At 35.1% G+C, this 18,471-nt stretch overlaps 2 protein-coding genes across 4 annotated transcripts in view; both read left to right on the top strand.

The window, feature by feature from the left end:
* LOC145671122 (facilitated trehalose transporter Tret1-like) overlaps window positions 1–18,471 on the top strand; it is a 478,763-nt gene that overhangs the window by 47,223 nt on the left and 413,069 nt on the right. The gene's annotated exons all lie outside the window — the stretch shown is intronic.
* The window catches only part of LOC145671871 (uncharacterized), a 123,485-nt gene continuing 109,538 nt past the window's right edge, over window positions 4,525–18,471 (top strand). For 2 of the 3 annotated variants that reach the window (XM_081741100.1, XM_081741097.1), the window contains exon 1: window positions 4,525–4,680. The gene's annotated coding sequence lies outside the window, so the exon portion shown is untranslated. The remainder of the gene's footprint in view (window positions 4,681–18,471) is intronic. The other variant, XM_081741099.1, reaches the window with a different exon arrangement.

Here is an 18,471-nt window from a genome sequence, read left to right as displayed (position 1 = left end):
AAGCCATGAGAAATGTAAGCAGTAATGTGGAATACTTTTAATGGTGTTCACGATAGGGTTGCATTTGGTCTCGTACTTTTGGTGCATCTCGAGGGGTACTTTTAGTGCATTTTGTCTCGTCTCGATAGCGAAACGACTATAGATTTTTATAACGAGACAACGTTAAATGCTGTGAGCAAGGCGTCATTAACTTGTTCCGCCATCAACAAATTTCGAGGTCGTTTCCTTCATATCTTTTGTGCCGTTTTGTGCGCCTACTTCCACGTTTGGGAAGTAAGCTAAAATGAGTCTCCAAGGTGGGAAGAAAATGACCCACTCTTCCGCCACCAACGAATTTTTCGAGGTCGCTTCTTTCGCATCGTTTAGTGACAGTTTCTTGCCGTTTTGAGCGTGTATTTTCATGTTTTGTGCGTCACTGGAAGTGGGTCAAAATGGGCCTCGAAGATGGGACGAAAATGACCCACTGCTCCGCCACTACCGAATTTCGAGGTCCTTCCTTTCGCATCGACTAGTGCCTGTTTTGTGCCGTTTCGTGTCCTTATTTCGACGTTTTGTGCGTTACCAGAAGTATGTCAAAATGGGCCTCCAATGTTTGAGGAAAATGACCCACTGTTACGCCATTATCGAATTTCTAGATCGATTCTTTCGCATCGTTTGGTGCCTATTTTTTAAAAATTTTCTGTGCCTATTTCTTCGTCTTGTGCGTCACCGGAAGTGAGATAACCGGGCCTTCAAAGTGGGAGTTAAATGGCTCACGCTTTCGCAACAATCAAATGCCATGCGAAAGAAATGACCTAGAAATTCGATAGTGCCGGAACAGTGGGTCATTTTCGTCACACCTTGGTGGCCCATTCTGACACACTTCTGATGACGCACAAAACGTGAAAATAGGGACACTAAACGACACAAAACAGGCACTAGTCAATGCGAAAGGAAGGACCTCGAAATTAGGTAGTGGCGGAGCAGTGAGTCATTTAACTCCCACTTTGAAGGCCCGTTTAACTCACTTCCGGTGACGCACAAGACGAGGAAGTAGGCGCAGAAAAGTTCTTAAAAATAGGCACTAAACGATGCGAAAGAAACGACCTCGAAATTCGATAGTGCCGGAACAGTGGATAATTTTCGTCACACTTTGGAGGCCCATTTTGACACACTTTTGGTGAAGCACAAAACGTGAAAATAGGGGCACGAAACGGCACGAAACATTCACTAATTGATGCGAAAGTAAGGACCTCGAAATTCGGTAGTGGCTGAGCAGTGGGTCATTTTCGTCAAACTTTGGAAGCCCATTTTGATCTACTTCCGGTGACGCACAAGACGAGGAAGTAGGCGCAGAATACTTTTTAAAAATAGGCACTAAACGATGCGAAAGAAACGACCTAGAAATTCGATGGTAGCGGAACAGTGGATTATTTTCGTGACACTTTAGAGGCCCATTTTAACAGCCCAGCACCATTTTAACATTTTGGAGCCCAGCAGCCAGCGACTCAGCCGAGTACAACTTTCTGAACAAGACAGCCGTTCGCGTTAAGAGCCCGCCGGCATTGCTTTTGACGATCGAGCAGCATCGTGTATCTGGACACCAGCCATTATCAGGCAAATTTGTTCAGATTAGTGTTGTAAAATTTCCGGAAATTTTGAAAACGTTGGTAAAGAAAATTGTTTTTTTCCTGTTTCTTTCCGGAAAAATTGCGAAAATAACAAAAATCTTTGTATTAGGTTAATTTTGGATAGTAATGGAACCTTTTTTTCTCAAGTATAAGTTCAGAAACTTCAATATTGCGAATATTTAAATAAGAAACAATAGAAAATAAAACTTGTAATTATTCTTGAACATTAATAGTCTGCACTCATTTCCTTTATATGCTTTTTAGTCGTTTATTCGTAGTTATGGATTAATTACAGGACTTTAACAGCTATATACTTTCTTTCCTACCATCATCAAGCGTTTCTGTTGCAACAAATAGAGCTCTTGAATGAAACTGAGTTCTTAATGTGTTCTTTGATCTGGTGAAATTTTGTTAATTTTAACCAAACTACTTCTTAAAAGAGACAGCAGTAGGCAAATTTCACTAACACTCATGCACTAAAACATATAATTACTATTATTTAATATTGTATTATAGATTTTTATATAAACTTTATGCACAAAATTTTGTATGTAAACAAATACCTGTTTTCTATTGTGACAGATTATATAAAAACAAAGTGGCTATATTTGTAACTTAACAACTTTTGAACTGCCAGACCTATCTCGATAAAATTTTCAAGATAAATGGGGTTCGGGCCTAGGATGTTTTTTGTCATTTCACTTTGAAGGTGTAACTTGGAGGAAAGAAAGAGGGATATATATTGGAAATGACCGATATTAATGTCGAATCCATAGTTTTTGAGGTTGCTAAGATGAACAATGACACTTCCGATGGCGATTAAATCCAAATTTAGCGCGTAAATTTATTGAGGGGGAAGCATTAATATATATTAATATATGGTCAAAAATGACCGATATTAGTGTCGAATCCATAGTTTTCGGGGTGGCTAAGATGAAGAGTAACACTTTGTTAGACGCAGGGGATGCTTGGGTTCGAGTCCGGTTGCGCCAAATTTTGTAAATGTAAATAGAATTTAGAAAAGTCTCTGGTTCAGATCGCCAAATAGTATTACGACGTGAGATTACGAATAAACAAACGTTACGTGTTCGGGCGTCAAATTTCCTAAGAGAGAAATTTGAAACGTACTGATTTTGGAATTCGTTTCCTTAATTTTGATTTGCATATTTAATATTAAATATAAAGAATAACTAATGATATCACGGATTGGTCCAATACTGCGTAAGAAAAATGATTCCTGACATTCCACTTAAAGGGGAATGGTGTCGACGAGTGATGAATGACGGTTTTGGAGAAGTGAAGTTGACTCCACGGGGCTCGAACTTCAGTTCTCCATGTTTGAAATATGGGTTTTTAATAATTCTGAGTTTTAAAAATATTAGTACCTATATCTAAAAAGAATGATGACTTAAATTTAATCGATCCTGTTTTCCCCATAACGGTGTCTCCAAGGCGCTAGGAAAACAGGTGCGTAGATAAATTGCCAAGCGTATCCAAATATAATAAGGTTGAATCTCACAAGCTGCATTGCTGAAAGAAAGATTTTTCTTCGCTATTGGAGTTTTTCCTCGAGTTGGCTACACTGACTATCACTCTTATCTTACGCTTTTGCATTCGATTGGAATACTTTCGTCGTCGTTTTGAAGAAAGAAAAGAAACTATAATAGTTAATTTGGGAAATATAGCTCACTGGTAGAATTGAGAGGTATCTGAGAAGACGACGAGCGTTTTTAGTTTGTAGGGCATGTGGGTAGAAATAAATAAGAACAAATATTTAAAAAAGAGAATCGAGGGTCTTAGTTTATGAAGAAAGAAAAGGAAGGTTGTTAGGGCGATTAGGACCTTGGATGCGTGTTCCGTACCTCAGTTCCTGGGCGTCGACTGGTCGTCTCCATGGTTTGGCCTCTGTATCGAACTGGCGTGGGATTTGGAATAGATCTCTCCTGCTGTTGCTCACATTCGCTCCTCGTGTACTTCTCTGCTTCTCGTGTGCTACTCTCATCTTCCGGGTCCTGGGACGTTTTTATACCAACCAAAGTAGGAAGATGGCCGTCGAAATTACGGAAAACATCCAAAGTACGCACGTGTAAGAATTCAGGAAGGTGCAAGGTAAATGGAATTCTTGACTTATTTAATAATTTGCCAACAGTTACAGAACACTTCGGTTACATCAGATTACATAAGTTACATAAATTTACCAAGAATGAAGAATGAGGAATCGTCTGCTAAAGAGGATTTTGAAATGTTTGCTGACTGTTTCTCATCATCCACAAAAAATAAAGAGAAATAAAATAAAAATAAAAATAAAAAATTATTATTAAATCTTGATTTGTTTGTATACTGAATACAAATAACATGAGGGAAATCCAATATCTCTACATTTCTGCCACCAAATATTACTGAATGACGAGAAAAGGAAGGCTGTTGTTTCAAGTCCAATTACTTATTGAACGCACTGTATATTTTGTACTATATCAACTTTATGTATACTATATATATAAAAAATAGCAATAATTAATCACACATCACTAAAAAAGAAACACTTAAATCACTCACGTTAACAGATAATGAAATGTAGTACTATACCAATCAATCAATCAATATTTCACCATTAGTAAACATAGGCGAAGAATAAACACACAAGAAAGAGTTAATTTGTCAATATGTAAGTAAATTATATGTATCTTGAAAGCATCATCTTTCAATGTCTTGGATAGTTCCTGTCTTTTCTTCCGTATAAATTATTGACGTAATCATTAAGATACATAGCAAAATAAACTGAAGCACATGGTCTTGTTTATAACATTGAACTTGAAACTGTAGAATGCTGATTCAGCTCAGCTTCAGCTACGAGATAATCTAGGCCAACTTGGTCGTTTACCATATGCAAAGGACGTATTGCAGTTGAAATAGCTGTCACCAGACGGCAGATGTTATCGGCTAAGCTGCATCCATGTCGCTGGGCGTGACGAAATACATCAACTGTAAACGTTCTTGAAGATGTATGAGTATAATATATTTATAGTAGTTATTTTCCGTGAAGCAAAAATCTTACTTGACGTGTGATAAGGTGAGTATTACGTGCATAAAAAAATGAGTGTGAACAAAGAAAAAATAACGTTCAGCAACGTATCATTCCTTGCGTCGGTTGGTGGGCAAATTGTGAGGTTCAAATCTGAGCACTGATATCTCTTGATGTCCATAGATCCTCTTCTTCTTAGTGGTGTTGTGCTGCATTGAGGTACGGAATGGGGTTGTGGGGAGATATTTTTTTTAAATAAAAAACAAAGGAAAAAAGGAATAATGGTTTAAGTTATCAGAAACATGTGACTCTGTATATGTGTATCTAGGATGAAGATTAAGAAAGGGTGTGTATCAGAAGGGGCAAAAAGTGAAAAATATAGATGTAATATAAAGAAATAGAAATTGTAGCGAAAATTTGGCAAAATAACACAGTTTCTAAGCCGTGGGAAAATGTAAACATGAAAATTTCCAAGATGGCTGCCATGACGCTATGAGGCAGGGATGGGAGTTTTCGCAAAGACTGTCGGTATAGTAATGGCCGATGTTTGTTTATAAACAGAAGGATAGAATCAAAACGAATGACAAGTTATAATAGCTGTTTGGTGGGGGGGGGGGCACGAGAGTTCAAAAAGGGATAATGATATTGGGAAAGTAACATTTGACTAAAATAACTGTTATTAGGCTTTTGAAAGGCGTTTTCAAAGTCAAGGTATCTAAATGTGGATGTATCATGCGTGGATCCAGTGGCGTCTCGGGGGGTTAGTTTTACAGAATAGTGGGATTGTGGAGAAGATTTGAAAATAAGGAAACTTAGGGTGAAACGCGGTAAAGTTATTATCCGAAGACTTACTTCCGGTGAAAAACAGGGTTGGCAACTCAGATAAGAATATCAAGGTATCGTAAAAAAAAACTCAGGGAAGATAAATAAAGGAAGTGTCGTTATTTGAGGACTGGGAGGATGGTTTCTGTGAAAGTGTGAGGGTGATCGTAGTAATTCAGTAGAGGTGGGTAGGAGGCATCAGTAAAATGGGGACAATAGAAAATCATTAAAAAGAAGTAAAAGAAAGAATTAGTATTAGTATAAGTACTTCATATTCATGATCTGACCAAATGCCCAAAATGTCTAAACAATTTCCTATTGTAATCTTAAATACAAATTCCTCAATATCATAATTTAGAGGGGCCGGGGGGCTCATTATTTCCAACATAAACCTAACCCATTTCCTGATTAGGTTGGGAATTTAAGGTAACTAGAGGTTGGATTGGGTTTTATCGCCCAATACTCGATTGTGTTAGTAAAATTATGTTGGAAATAAAATAGTGGATGGGGAAGAAAAAAAGGTCTCTAAATTGATAAAAATAGGTATTTCCGGTAATGATTCTCAATTTTATATGGTCGTGCGTATATACGTTCTAATATCTTCTTCTAGATGCTGTTTCACGAAATGCGTGAATTGCTCGACATCTCAGTTTCCGTATCCACTTTTAAGAATACACTATATAGTTGGAAATGTACGAAGATTTCACGTTAGAATTCCTTAATTCCAAGACGGTAGAAGGCGGCACCATAATCTCTGTACCAAAACTTCCGTCACTAACTATCAATTCTGCTGGAGGAGGAGGTAAACTCAATTCTGACACTGAATGTGCATCCTCATTTCTGTTCGAAGTAGTGAACTTTTCTGGGATCACTTCAGGTTCTTGATCTCTTTCTTCAATCCTCTCGTTACATTTATTCTCAATACGCTTCATCTGCAGTGACGTATCATCACCAATTGTTTTCATTAAACTTTTCATAGCTCTATAGAGCAAAATTTGACTTACAATTGCAATAACGGTTTGCACAACGTCTAAAGAGTAGCTCAATTCTTGCCAGGAAAATTCCGTAGACGCACTACACTTTTTACAAAAGCATATAAAATTGAAAATTCTATGTCCTCTTAGCAAATAAATAAGTAAAAAAGTGATAACGATATTCCAAATAATAATTCCTGGTATAAAATATCCATGCTTATAGATAGGCATCTTAATGGGCATCTGGATCGAAAGAGGGTTAAAGTTTGCTCATTGTAATCTAAAACAGCCCTGTGCTTTTCCAAAAAATCGGCACCAATCAAAGGCCCACAATCAAAATTTGGAATAACTCTGAATACATGAGTAAACCATTTTTTTTACCAATCCTAAATTTTAGTAAAGCTATCTCAGAAACTTGTATAGACTTCCCTGTTACTCCCCGAAGTCTAGTATTAATACGAAAACGTTTAACATTTTCCGGGACCAAATTTTCCCCCAGAGAACTAATTTGGCTGCCGCTGTCAATCATCAGTTCTACATCTTTCCCGTTCATTAAAGCTGACACATGAGGCAATTCGTTAAAGGACACTATAGGGACTATAACGCAACCTTGAGTAGATTCGTCCCGATCATCTACTCTGTCTGCGTGTTTAAAGATGGCATACGACAATATCTCGCAATATGATTAGGTAATTTGCATTTGTAACAAATAATTTGGCCTCTATCCGGAGTCGAACCCTGACCTGGCGAAGAATTACTATTAGTAGAGAGCGCAAAATTACTGCTAGACTTTTTATTAGTATTGGCATTATTATTTTGACTTCTGTTATTTTGATTACCGTTCCGTTTTCCTTGGTAATCCTGACCTACATTCTTCGGCTGATTAAACTGCTTTTTCCTATATTGAGAATCATCGCTTCTTTCACAATTTGTTGAAGGAGCTAAGGCTGAAATCTGCAGCGTCAACTTTGACAGTTGTTGCTGTATGTCAGTCAACGGGTCGATTACTGGTTGGTTCTGTTGAGTCTGCTGGTTTTGAGAGTATGCTGACTGTGTAGGATACGGTTGAACAGTAATCTGACTTTGAACCCTTACTTGAGCATTATTCTGAGTATTAGCATCTATGCTAGCCGGAGAAAATAAAGACGACTGCAAAACAGCAGAATTCTTTTTCAAGAATTCCTATAATTCCTTACGCTTCAGTAACAGTTTAGTCCTTTCCTCGGTAATTAGGTCGTTCAGAAGGTCACTGACCATGTTATACTCTTTTCGTACTACAACTTTAAAGCAATCGGGTAAAAGTCCCTCCACAATGAATTGTAATTGTTTCTTTTCATCGGTAGTCATGTCTGCGCGTAAAATTAAATCCTGCTTCGCATAAACATACTCTAGAACGGATTCTGATTCATTTTGTTCACGGGCCCGCATCTGAGCTTCAGATAATTGTGGCACCAAATTGTCCTTGAAAGCGTTTATAAAAGCTTGCTTGAACTGGTCGTAAGTCATTTGGGCAAATTCTGGCTTTCTTTCTATGCCAGCAAACCAGTTTTCAGCGGAGCTACGGAGTAGGCTCCCCAGCACCAATTTTCGTCTCATACCATCCCATGAATGCTAGCGATGGTCTCATATCGTCTGATGTACGTGTTTACATCGTCACCTAACCGGGCATAAAAGGCTCCGGTTTCACAATCGTACCGTGTATGGGCGGAGGTGGATCGTTTCCTCCTGTAGCCATACTACTAGAACTAGAACCACCAACAGTTACGTCTAAAGAGAAATATCCGAAAACGATTCCGAAAATTCTAGCTTCTTTTTAAGTTGCTCTAAATAATTACGTGTGAATTTAGTCGATTTAGGAAACGAACAGGCCGCGGGATCGAAATAGACAGTATCACTTAAGTTAAAAATATGCTCTAAAGGTATCAAAAATTCGTCCGCTAGTCTTCGCAACATATAATACAACCTAATAAAACCATTGGGCACAAGTCAAGATTTTAAATAAGTTATACATACACTCAAAAACTAAATACAACACACAAAACATACACAAGAGGTATTGGGGCTCCACCACTCTCCGAAAAGGAGAGAGAAAGAAAGGTAATTATAGAATAGCATAGGGAAGGTTGTTCAAAACTATAAGATAAAAGAGAAGAAAATTACTTTCGTAGAGGGTTGGTGGCGGGGAAGTGGGGGCTATTCTAAAAGGCTTAAAAAGAAAGAGAAAACGGTTTAGAAATTTGAAAAAAAAAACAGCATTGATACCATCTTACGCTGATGAGAGAAAAAAGATCAGCATCTCCATCATCTTACGCTTTTGCATTCAGTTGGAATGCTTTCGTCGTCGTTTTGAAGAAAGAAAAGAAACTATAATCGTTAATTTGGGAAATATAGCTAACTGGTAGAATTGAGAGGTATCTGAGAAGACGACCAGCGTTTTTAGTTTGTAGGGCATGTGGGTAGAAATAAATAAGAACAAATATTTAAAAAAGAGAGTCGAGGGTCTTAGTTTATGAAGAAAGAAAAGGAAGGTTGTTAGGGCGATTAGGACCTTGGATGCGTGTTCCGTACCTGAGTTCCTGGGCGTCGACTGGTCGTCTCCATGTTTTGGCCTCTGTATCGAACTGGCGTGGGATTTGGAATAGATCTCTCCTGCTGTTGTTCACACTCGCTCCTCGTGTACTTCTCCGCTTCTCGTGTGCTACTCTCGTCTTCCGGGTCCTGGGACGTTTTTATACCAACCAAAGTAGGAAGATGGCCGTCGAAATTACGGAAAACATCCAAAGTACTCACCTGTAAGGATTCAGGAAGGTGCAAGGTAAATGGAATTCTCGACTTATTTAATAATTTGTCAACAGTTACAGAACACTTCGGTTACATCAGGTTACATAAGTTACATAAATTTACCAAGAATGAAGAATGAGGAATCGTCTGCTAAAGAGAATTTTGAAATGTTTGCTGACTGTTTTATTATTCCAAATTATGACTGTTTTTCATCATCCACAAAAAAAAATAAATAAATAAAAAAAATAAAGAGGAAAAATAAAAAATATAAAAAATCATTATTAAATCTTGATTTGTTTGTATACTGAATACTAACAACATGAGGGAAATCCAATATCTCTACACTTAACACCAAAATGTTTGGATAAAGCAGAAATCGTTTAAAAGCAACAAACAAGAAAAATAAAATTGAAAGTTAAAAAAAAAAAAAAGAAATGAGTTAATTTAAAATAAAATTCTAATGGTAAATGTAACCGTCTTTGACTTCCAAATAGAGAGCAATTTGACGTAACTTCTTTTAGGTTTGCAAGTACAGGTTAAAGAAACAAGTATATTTTAGAAATGATAATCACAGAAATGCTTTTGTCCTAACATTAAATAGACTTTTAATAAATTTAACGAGAAATAAGATCATTTTCTACAAAAATAAACAAGAAAGCTAATTCAAATTACATGTGAAAGCGATGAAACTAATGAATCGAATTTGCTGAGAATGAATCTGATTTTCGACTGTTGTGACAGTGTTCTGATTACTCTAAAGACATTTTTAGCTGAAGAACACAATGTTTAAGTTATTCAATTAAAAAAAATAGTAACAGTTTAATACTGCTTATTGAATTGACAACATTCCAAACTTTATAATTACTGTTAACGTAGTTTTACAGAAGAAAATTTCTATTAAACTGAATATTAATGAGCACCCTTACTTGTTATGCGATTGTTTGTTTTCCCCCTAAACATAAACAGTTATTATGTAAGTCACTTATAATAATTGACATCTTTTTCAAGAAGAAAAGAAAAGGAAATAAGTTCAATAATCGGATTGATGGATGAAAGAAATAATAATTTTGGTTGCTCGCAAGACATATAGGAAATATATTATGTAAGAAGTGATAGAATGGTTTAACGAAAAATTAGTTCACTTGTCTCTAATTAACTCTTGTGAGTGTATGTTACCTTTAATCTTAAAAGATTCATGATTTCCTTTACACAATCAATACACAGCTTTATACACATACTATATAAATAGAAAAAAAATGCAATGAAATAAAAATTATCACACAAAAACTAACTACGCACAAATATTATACTCAAATATGATGCACAACCAATAAAATACTATTATTGGCCACGTGATTTAAAAAAAATAATAATGTCGACACTTTTAATTATCTCAACGATTCCTTCTTTTAAAAAAAATGCTTCTCCATAGCTATGGACCCCATCTGCGCTCGTTGCTCAGATAGGTACCTCTGAAAACAATTTTACTCCAGTGTCTTAACCTGTTTACATTATTTACGGAATTATTAATATATTACGCAAGAAGAAGATATATACACTTATTTGTATACAACTTGCTTGAAATAGTAAGACTTTGGAAATTCCTTAGCAATGGTTACTTTTAATAATAATTATAGTAATTCACGATTTACAATAAAATGATATCGAGCTTACTTGATGCTTTAGCATCAATTTCCTTAGCACACCCAACACAAAAATTAGAATTTGAACAACTATATTTTTACGTTAGATTAAAATTTTATCAAGATTGAAGTTATACTATATGCAGACATCTTACACGCATATATATATATATATATATATATATATATATATATATATATATATATATATATATAATAAAATTACTCACACTTGACATTGATAAATATTGAGTTACATATTAATGATGGTAATGACACCTTCCAGTATGTTAATATTTACAAATGACGATTTCAAATAAATGCACGATTAAATATTTAACTCAGGTATGCGGATCTCACCAATAAAATAATAAAAAATTCATTGTAATAAATCAAGAATCGAATTAATAATTCCTAAGCCAAAATAAATTAATTTTAGAAATGCAATCAAGGCATTAGGTGATTTCTCTATATCTTTTAAGAAAAATAATGTTCTTAAAATTTACGGATAATTCCGTGTAGATAAACAATGTCCAGAAGTTTTTAGAAAAAATGTAGGTATGGAGAAGATCACGAATCCCTGGAAACTGGCTTCTGTTTTTCTCAATAAAGAAAATATTAAAACTGTTCATCCTACCTTATGAAGACTTTTCTCCTCCGCTTATATATCCACACTTTATATGAAAACTGCACTTTACTTTCCTGAGTACCACAGTGGTTCTTGGTGTCCATTTCCAAGTCTTGTGGTAGCGTCTCCCGCTCAGTTTCCTGGGTTCCAATCCCGGAAAAGAAGTCCTCGTCTGGCTCGAAGTCCTCGTCTCCTTGGAGCGTCTATCTCTCCTTCTGGTAGGGTATCTGTCAAAGTTGACGGGCTTCGAACTCGTCTCTATGTCCCTCTCTATTTTCATGGTGTTGGAATGCAGCGATATGAGTACTTGCAAGTGTTTATCTATTGGCACGTAAATCTTCATTAAAATAACACAGTTTTTATCACGCACGACAGCACCACAAACTTTTGCCTATTCCTTTTTCACTTATAGCATAGTGCCAAACTTTTCTGACGCAAGCATTTCACAGTCACCAAAATCAATTAGTTCACGTAATAAAATGAAGCGTCATAATTTAATCGTAATAATAATGAGATGATCGTAATAACGTATAAAATATTTACAAGAGAAATATCGATAACGACCGTAGTTATGGACGAAGTGTGGGCATTGAGCCGGCAGCTAACCCGGTTTTAGCCTGCCATGTTTATCGTATAAAATACTTTTTAAAAAGTATATGTTCGTTCCGGAGTATGATTTGACGTACTATAGATGTTCTCGATACGAAAGACGATCTTGGAGTGTTCTCCTCTTCCGCTAAGGCGTTTTCCAAAGTTTTCTTTTTAAAAAATAGACGCTTCCTTCTTCTCTTTGTCAATTTTGAATTTTTGGTTCTGATTCGCTGTCGTGGGTCCGTGACAACATTTTTCAAAAATTCGGTTAGTGGCGTGGCTTGACTTTCTAGCGTCGTTTTCTTGCTAGTACGTGATTTTGGTGAACTTCATATGCACTTGCCAAGATGCAAGATAAACATTTTTGGTTCCTGGCTGTCTGCTGTGTGAGATTCACGAGATTCCTATTCTTATGTCCTCAGAAATTCTGGCTCCACTAACAATGGCAGTCCATTAGCGATGAGTCGCGAGGCGCTATGGTGGGTGGTCTTTGAACGCGTCTGCCGTCTTAATATTTCTCTTTTTTTTTCTGAACTACAAAGAAAATTCTCTACCTGCGAAAAATAAAGGATTCGCTTTGCAGAAGAAATGAAACAAAATAAAAGATGTTTCTTGAATTTCAAGATTAACTGAATTTTAATATTTATTTTAATCTAAATACATGACTAGTTAATCAAGTGTGTGCAAGTGATTGTCACAACTTCTGATGCCGTTTAAATCCAAATTCAGCGCCGTAAATTGGTGGCAAGGAAGGAATATATATATATGATGGAAAATGACCGATATTAGTGTCGAATCCATAGTTTTTGGGGTCGTTGAGATGAACATTGACACTCCCGATGCCCTTTAAGTTCAAATTTAGTCCCCATTAATACTCCTAAAGGGGGAGGGTGACATGTAAAAGTAATTGAAAATGACTGATACTAGTATCGAATTCATAGTTTTTGGGGTCAGTTCATTGGTGACAGTTTTGGTGCCCTTTAAGTTGTCCAAAATGAAATGTATTCTCCCCGTGCAAAGAACGTGTATTTTGCTAGTATTTAATAATAACTAAGGCCCGGATTTGTATGTAAAAACATGTATTTTTTTTAAACACGTAAAGCCCAAAACAAAGTTTATTATCCCAATTAAGAATTTACAAGTGTAAATTACAAATTTTATATTACATAAAAATACATATTTTCTAAAAAAAAACAGTTATGTAAATAAATATTTTGGGTATTTTTGTAATAAATACATATTTTTAATAATTTTTCGTTATTTTATTCTAAATTTCACAACGAATTGTTTTCCTTTCTCTCGAAAGAAATTAACATCGAAAAAGAAATAGGATACATAAATCGATCCATTATATTTACAAGCTATTTCCCACCTGCAAAAACAGCGTCGTCTTAAATTCTGATTATTTATCAGCGCTGGGATAACTTGTGCCAAACAAAGAGCTTGTAAAGGAGCGCTTTGTACTTTAAAGCCAAAACTGAGGAGACGATGGGTGACCGTAGGTGAAGGGGAGGTAATCATAGGCGCAGCAACAGCCTTCTATATATGTACCATAGAGAAGGCCGTGGCACAGCATTATATTTTATATTATTAAAGAAGGAGAAGGATTTCGTTGCAGTGCGTTTTCAGTGTATTCACCACCACGTGATTTGTCAGTCGTATTGATGCTAGGACTTCAGTCCGGCTTCAAAATCCCACCCTAATTGTTGCTCTTTTACCAGAAGCTTCTTGGTTGCAAACGTCTCTTTCCTTCGTAACATTATTGGGTTTCAGTCTAGACATTTGACGTTAATGCCTTACATACAAAACCAAGTATAGAAACAAATCCCGATCTTTTACTTCCTCCAACACCTATAATCATGCGGTGGGGTACCTGGTTTAATGCAGTAGTATATTATGCGGAGAATGTTGAAGCATTTGTATCTGTAGTAACATTCAGACGATGCTTCATCCATTGAAATTGACCAAAATTTAGTGACAATGGCTTGAAATTTGAACTTGGCTTTTATATTTGCCAGTTTCGGTTTCCTGACTCACTCTAAATAGAAACAAGAAACTACGGGAGATTTATTGAGCACTTCGGTTAAAGAAGTACAATGCGTTGAAATAAAGCTGAATATTCTTTCTGCTTCGAAGGCTAAAGTCGTAGAGAAAAAAATTAAGGGTTTGTTTGAGAAAAACATTGGCAAAAAACCGTATGTAAAATATCAAATACTAGAAGTCCAAAACACAAGTGAAGTTGATGGTGTGAATATTCGTGATATGCCCCTTTTCAAATACTCGAGGTTAACATTGTGTAATGTAGAACGTTCTTTTTTCTCAATATAAGGCATTATTCCATGACAATAGGCATCCTTTACGATATACAATTTGGAAAGAGCGATAGTTATTCACTGCAATGCCTATGGAATTTCGATATCTGATAAATAGGAGCTATTGGTATTTATGTTTCTTACGTTGATCGTTTTCCCATATTTTTCTTTGTTATTTTCTGCTAAATATTTTTTTAGGTTTTAGCAAATATTTTTTCACTTTTTAGCACATAAAAATAAATATTTTACAGTTTTTAGCACATAAAAATCCGGGCCCTAATAATAACGAACGGAAGTTTCACGTGTTAAATTCTTTAATATATTTCTCGCTGCTCAAATTTACACTTGCGCGGTGTATATGTATGTGTAAATAAGATCATCTCTCTTTCTGAGTTGTTCGAAAAATATACAAATAATAAAGAGCGATTTTTACCAGAAATCAGAAAACTAAAAAATAAAATTAAAACCTGTTGCTTTAAGTTCTTTACCTGCTAGCGAAATACGTTGTATATACGCTGCAGACATGTTACAGCAAATAAGATTAACATCAGGTGAAGAAATAGTTTTTAAATTATATTTTCCAGTTTTTTTTTTTTTTCGATATTTTCGAAAGATTTTTAATGGGTTCAAAATTTCCGGAAATTTTACACAGCACAAGTAAGATACGTATCTCCATAAAATATATATTTGATTTTAACATACCGGTATTAACTAAAATGATTCTGGCCCCATTATTTTAACACTTCCCTTCTATAAAGCGTTAACTTCATAAGATTGCTTAAGATAATTTAAATGCATCTATTTTAATTAATTTTATTTTAGTATCTTTTGTAGCCATAACTCCATTCTATCACGGTGCTAACATTAAAGGAGAGGCGCACATATTTTTGTTGTCACAAATTTTCCCTATTCTAATACAAGAAATATAAGCACTCGATGATATTAACTGTAAACTAGTAAATATATAATATATTTCATTTTGAAAGCATAATGTAGTAAAATATTCGAAAATTTTAATTTTTCCCAAATTTTCCGGTTTTTTCCAAGCTCGGGAAAAAACGGTATAATACTGTTTTTTTTTTTTTTTTTTTTTTTTTTTTTTTTTTTACCAAAAATTTGGGAATCCAGTTCCAGGCCTTCACAACACTAGTTCAGATATTTGAGTTCTGTATGCCCGTCAGAGAACTGGATTTTCGTCGGTTGCAGCCAGCATAGAGGACAACAAGGAACCTAGCAGAGGCAATGGAAAGTCCATAAGTACCCTACCTAAACCATCTCTCTCCGATTAATCTAAAATATTTCTCTATTCATTTACGTGACCTTAATGGCGCGTCGTCCGTTCCCAGTACTAACAGCTATTATTTGAGTGACATTTCCATTTTCTGTGTGACGACGCCGCTTAATCAGAACCTTATTTCCTTGATTAAGCACCCGTAAAATTTGATCCATAAAATATGGAGATCCGCAGCAAGAATTCAGCAACTGGAGCACATCTTATTTGGAAAGTTTCTTCAATTCTTGTAAGATAAATAATGCTACAGTATATATATAGGAGTATGCTACAGTATATATATATGTAGCATACTATATATATGCTACAGTATATATATGTGTGTGTTTCAAATCAACGTACGACAATATCCAAGATTCAGAATCCTGCAGTACTTCTGCAACAATTTTTTAAGAGATAGTTGGTGAGTATTTCAAATTATATGTCCGTAGCCAAACTCTCTTTATAAAAGTTATTGCGTGAGTACCTTAGGATTCTGGAGCATGTATTTTTGGATAGTGCACATATTACTGTAGTTCTAAGTGAAGTCTCGACCTGACTACGGTAAATTCCATACTTTTGAAGTTATGGACCTTTAAAGTTTATTTTTTCATGTTTTCGGCGGCGTATAACTCCGAAAGGAAGCAGTTGTGCACCCAGGTATATTTTTTGTCTTATCTTTGTGTCAAGAATCACTTCCCAAACGTTCTCGGTGTTGTTTTGAAACACACTGTATAATTAAATATTGCAGTCCCAGTTCGAATAAAATGAATAATCTCTAATACTTATTATGATAGTTATTTCAATAAATTAAACTATTTTTGTTAACTTCGTATTTCCTTAATACTTCTCATTCATTTTACAGAAATTAAAAAAAAAAACACTTCGATCATTTATGGCCTCCTCACTTATTATATCTTTAACAGCGTAAGTAAAACAAGTTTAAACAAGTCTGATCACAAGATTTGTCATCATAAGGTATCGAACCATAGTCCTTGTTGCTTATAACTAACTACACATAAACGTAATCGTTGTACATTCAATTTCCGTTTAACACATCGGAAGTAAGATATAATTAATCAGTGTATCACATTATTAAAGCGTAACATAACAATCAAAAAATATCTCCTTTCTTTTCTTCATCAGTTTTTTTTTTTTTTTTTTTTTTTTTTTTTTTTTTTTTTTTTTTTTGTTCAGCGTCTTTCGAATATACTTCAAGGCTAAGGGAGACAGTAATGAGCGAAATGAAATGATAGAATGAAAAAGTGGTAAGAAACAGGAGAACCCCGAAGAAATTCACCCACACAGTGTTCATCCACTGCGATGTTCACTTGGTGAGAAATAGGATCGAATTAGGGACCCCACGCACCAGATGTAAACGCTTGACCAATAAGCCACCACAGCCTTCTCTCCTTCTTCGTTTTGTTTGTTTGTTTTGTTTTGTTTTGTTTATTACTCACGCATGCTGTTTTAGAAGACGAGATTCTATCTTGATAGCATAGAAATCCATTACTCAGTGACCTTTACAAGGTATTATCAACCGCAATTTGGTTCCATTCTCGATAAATGCATTTAGGTGAAATATAGAAAAAGTTAGATCTATACATTTTTATAGCATGATATACAGACATTTTGCAGACATGTTTTCTCAATATCAAGCACTCATAGTAGGAACTTTAGTGTTACTTACGTGATATTGCTGATAAGTCACTTACAAACAATGCTACAAAATGGAATCGAACTAGTAATGGGCAAAAGTTTTTTTTTTTTTTAATGTTATTAGTTACTTAATGTTTTTGTTTGCGTGCATTAATGTATATACACCAACAGAGGAAGTATGGGAAAAAGGTCATATTAAACACATACGACAGACTGGAAAAACATTAGTAGTTATACAAGTAAACGCAATCAAACCAAGGATTCTACTGCGTCTTCTGGAAGGCGAGTATTCTACATTGCCTTATATAGAAGAAAGGTTAAGCCAATTACAGTTTTAAAATCTGTATTCTTTTCGAAATATTGCGTTCTGACAACCTTCCTATTCTGAGAATTATTGGCTATTTGAGGATGTTAACTCTACTTATATTCAATCTTATTATTTCGTAATCAGGGCAAAACAAAACAAAACAAATTGCTAAGTTCAACTACGTATTAACCGCCGTTTTTAAATTACGTAAATATAAAAAGCGAAATAGTAAATTGAAACATTTATTAATCAGTTCAGTGAATAATTAGCATGCACACTATTTCTTTCGTTTTATTATTTTTTTAAAACTAATTTAAGTTGTGGAATCGTAGCTAGTCATTTTCATAAAAATTGATATTTAACAAAATTACATTCGAAGTTTCCATTTAAAAGTATCTAGGTACAGTCCGCAGCAAAAAACTTGCAACATGAGCATGTAAGTTTATTGTGAAACGTCAAAGGCTTTTGCTCCAAAATAAGTGTACAGGGGAGGACGCCGAAGTTTATCGTGGCGTGATTCGTGCCACTTTGACGTTATGTTGATTCCTTGGGCTGTTAGATGTAGTTTCACAATAAACTTACATGCTCATGTTGCAGGTTTTTTTTTTTTTTTTTTTTTTTTGCTGCGGACTGTACAAAGAAGTGTATATCTTCGAGTGCGAAACATCATAACTATTTTTTTTTTTTTTAGCACAATGTATTACAGCAAAACAACATTAAACTCACTAAAGCTTAGCTTTATGAGTACTGCATATATACGTGAGCCACGTAGGATATGGAATTTTAAGTCAGTGGACTAGCCATGTAGCATGACGCTCCAATATGGAAAGTTTTTCGCAGAAGAAAGCAGAA

This window comes from Thermobia domestica, chromosome 15 (assembly GCF_964235325.1).
Source record: "Thermobia domestica chromosome 15, izTheDome1.hap1.1, whole genome shotgun sequence".
Lineage (NCBI taxonomy): Eukaryota > Metazoa > Arthropoda > Insecta > Zygentoma > Lepismatidae > Thermobia > Thermobia domestica.
Note: the sequence above shows the minus strand (reverse complement) of the source record. Positions and strands in the feature narration are given on the sequence as shown.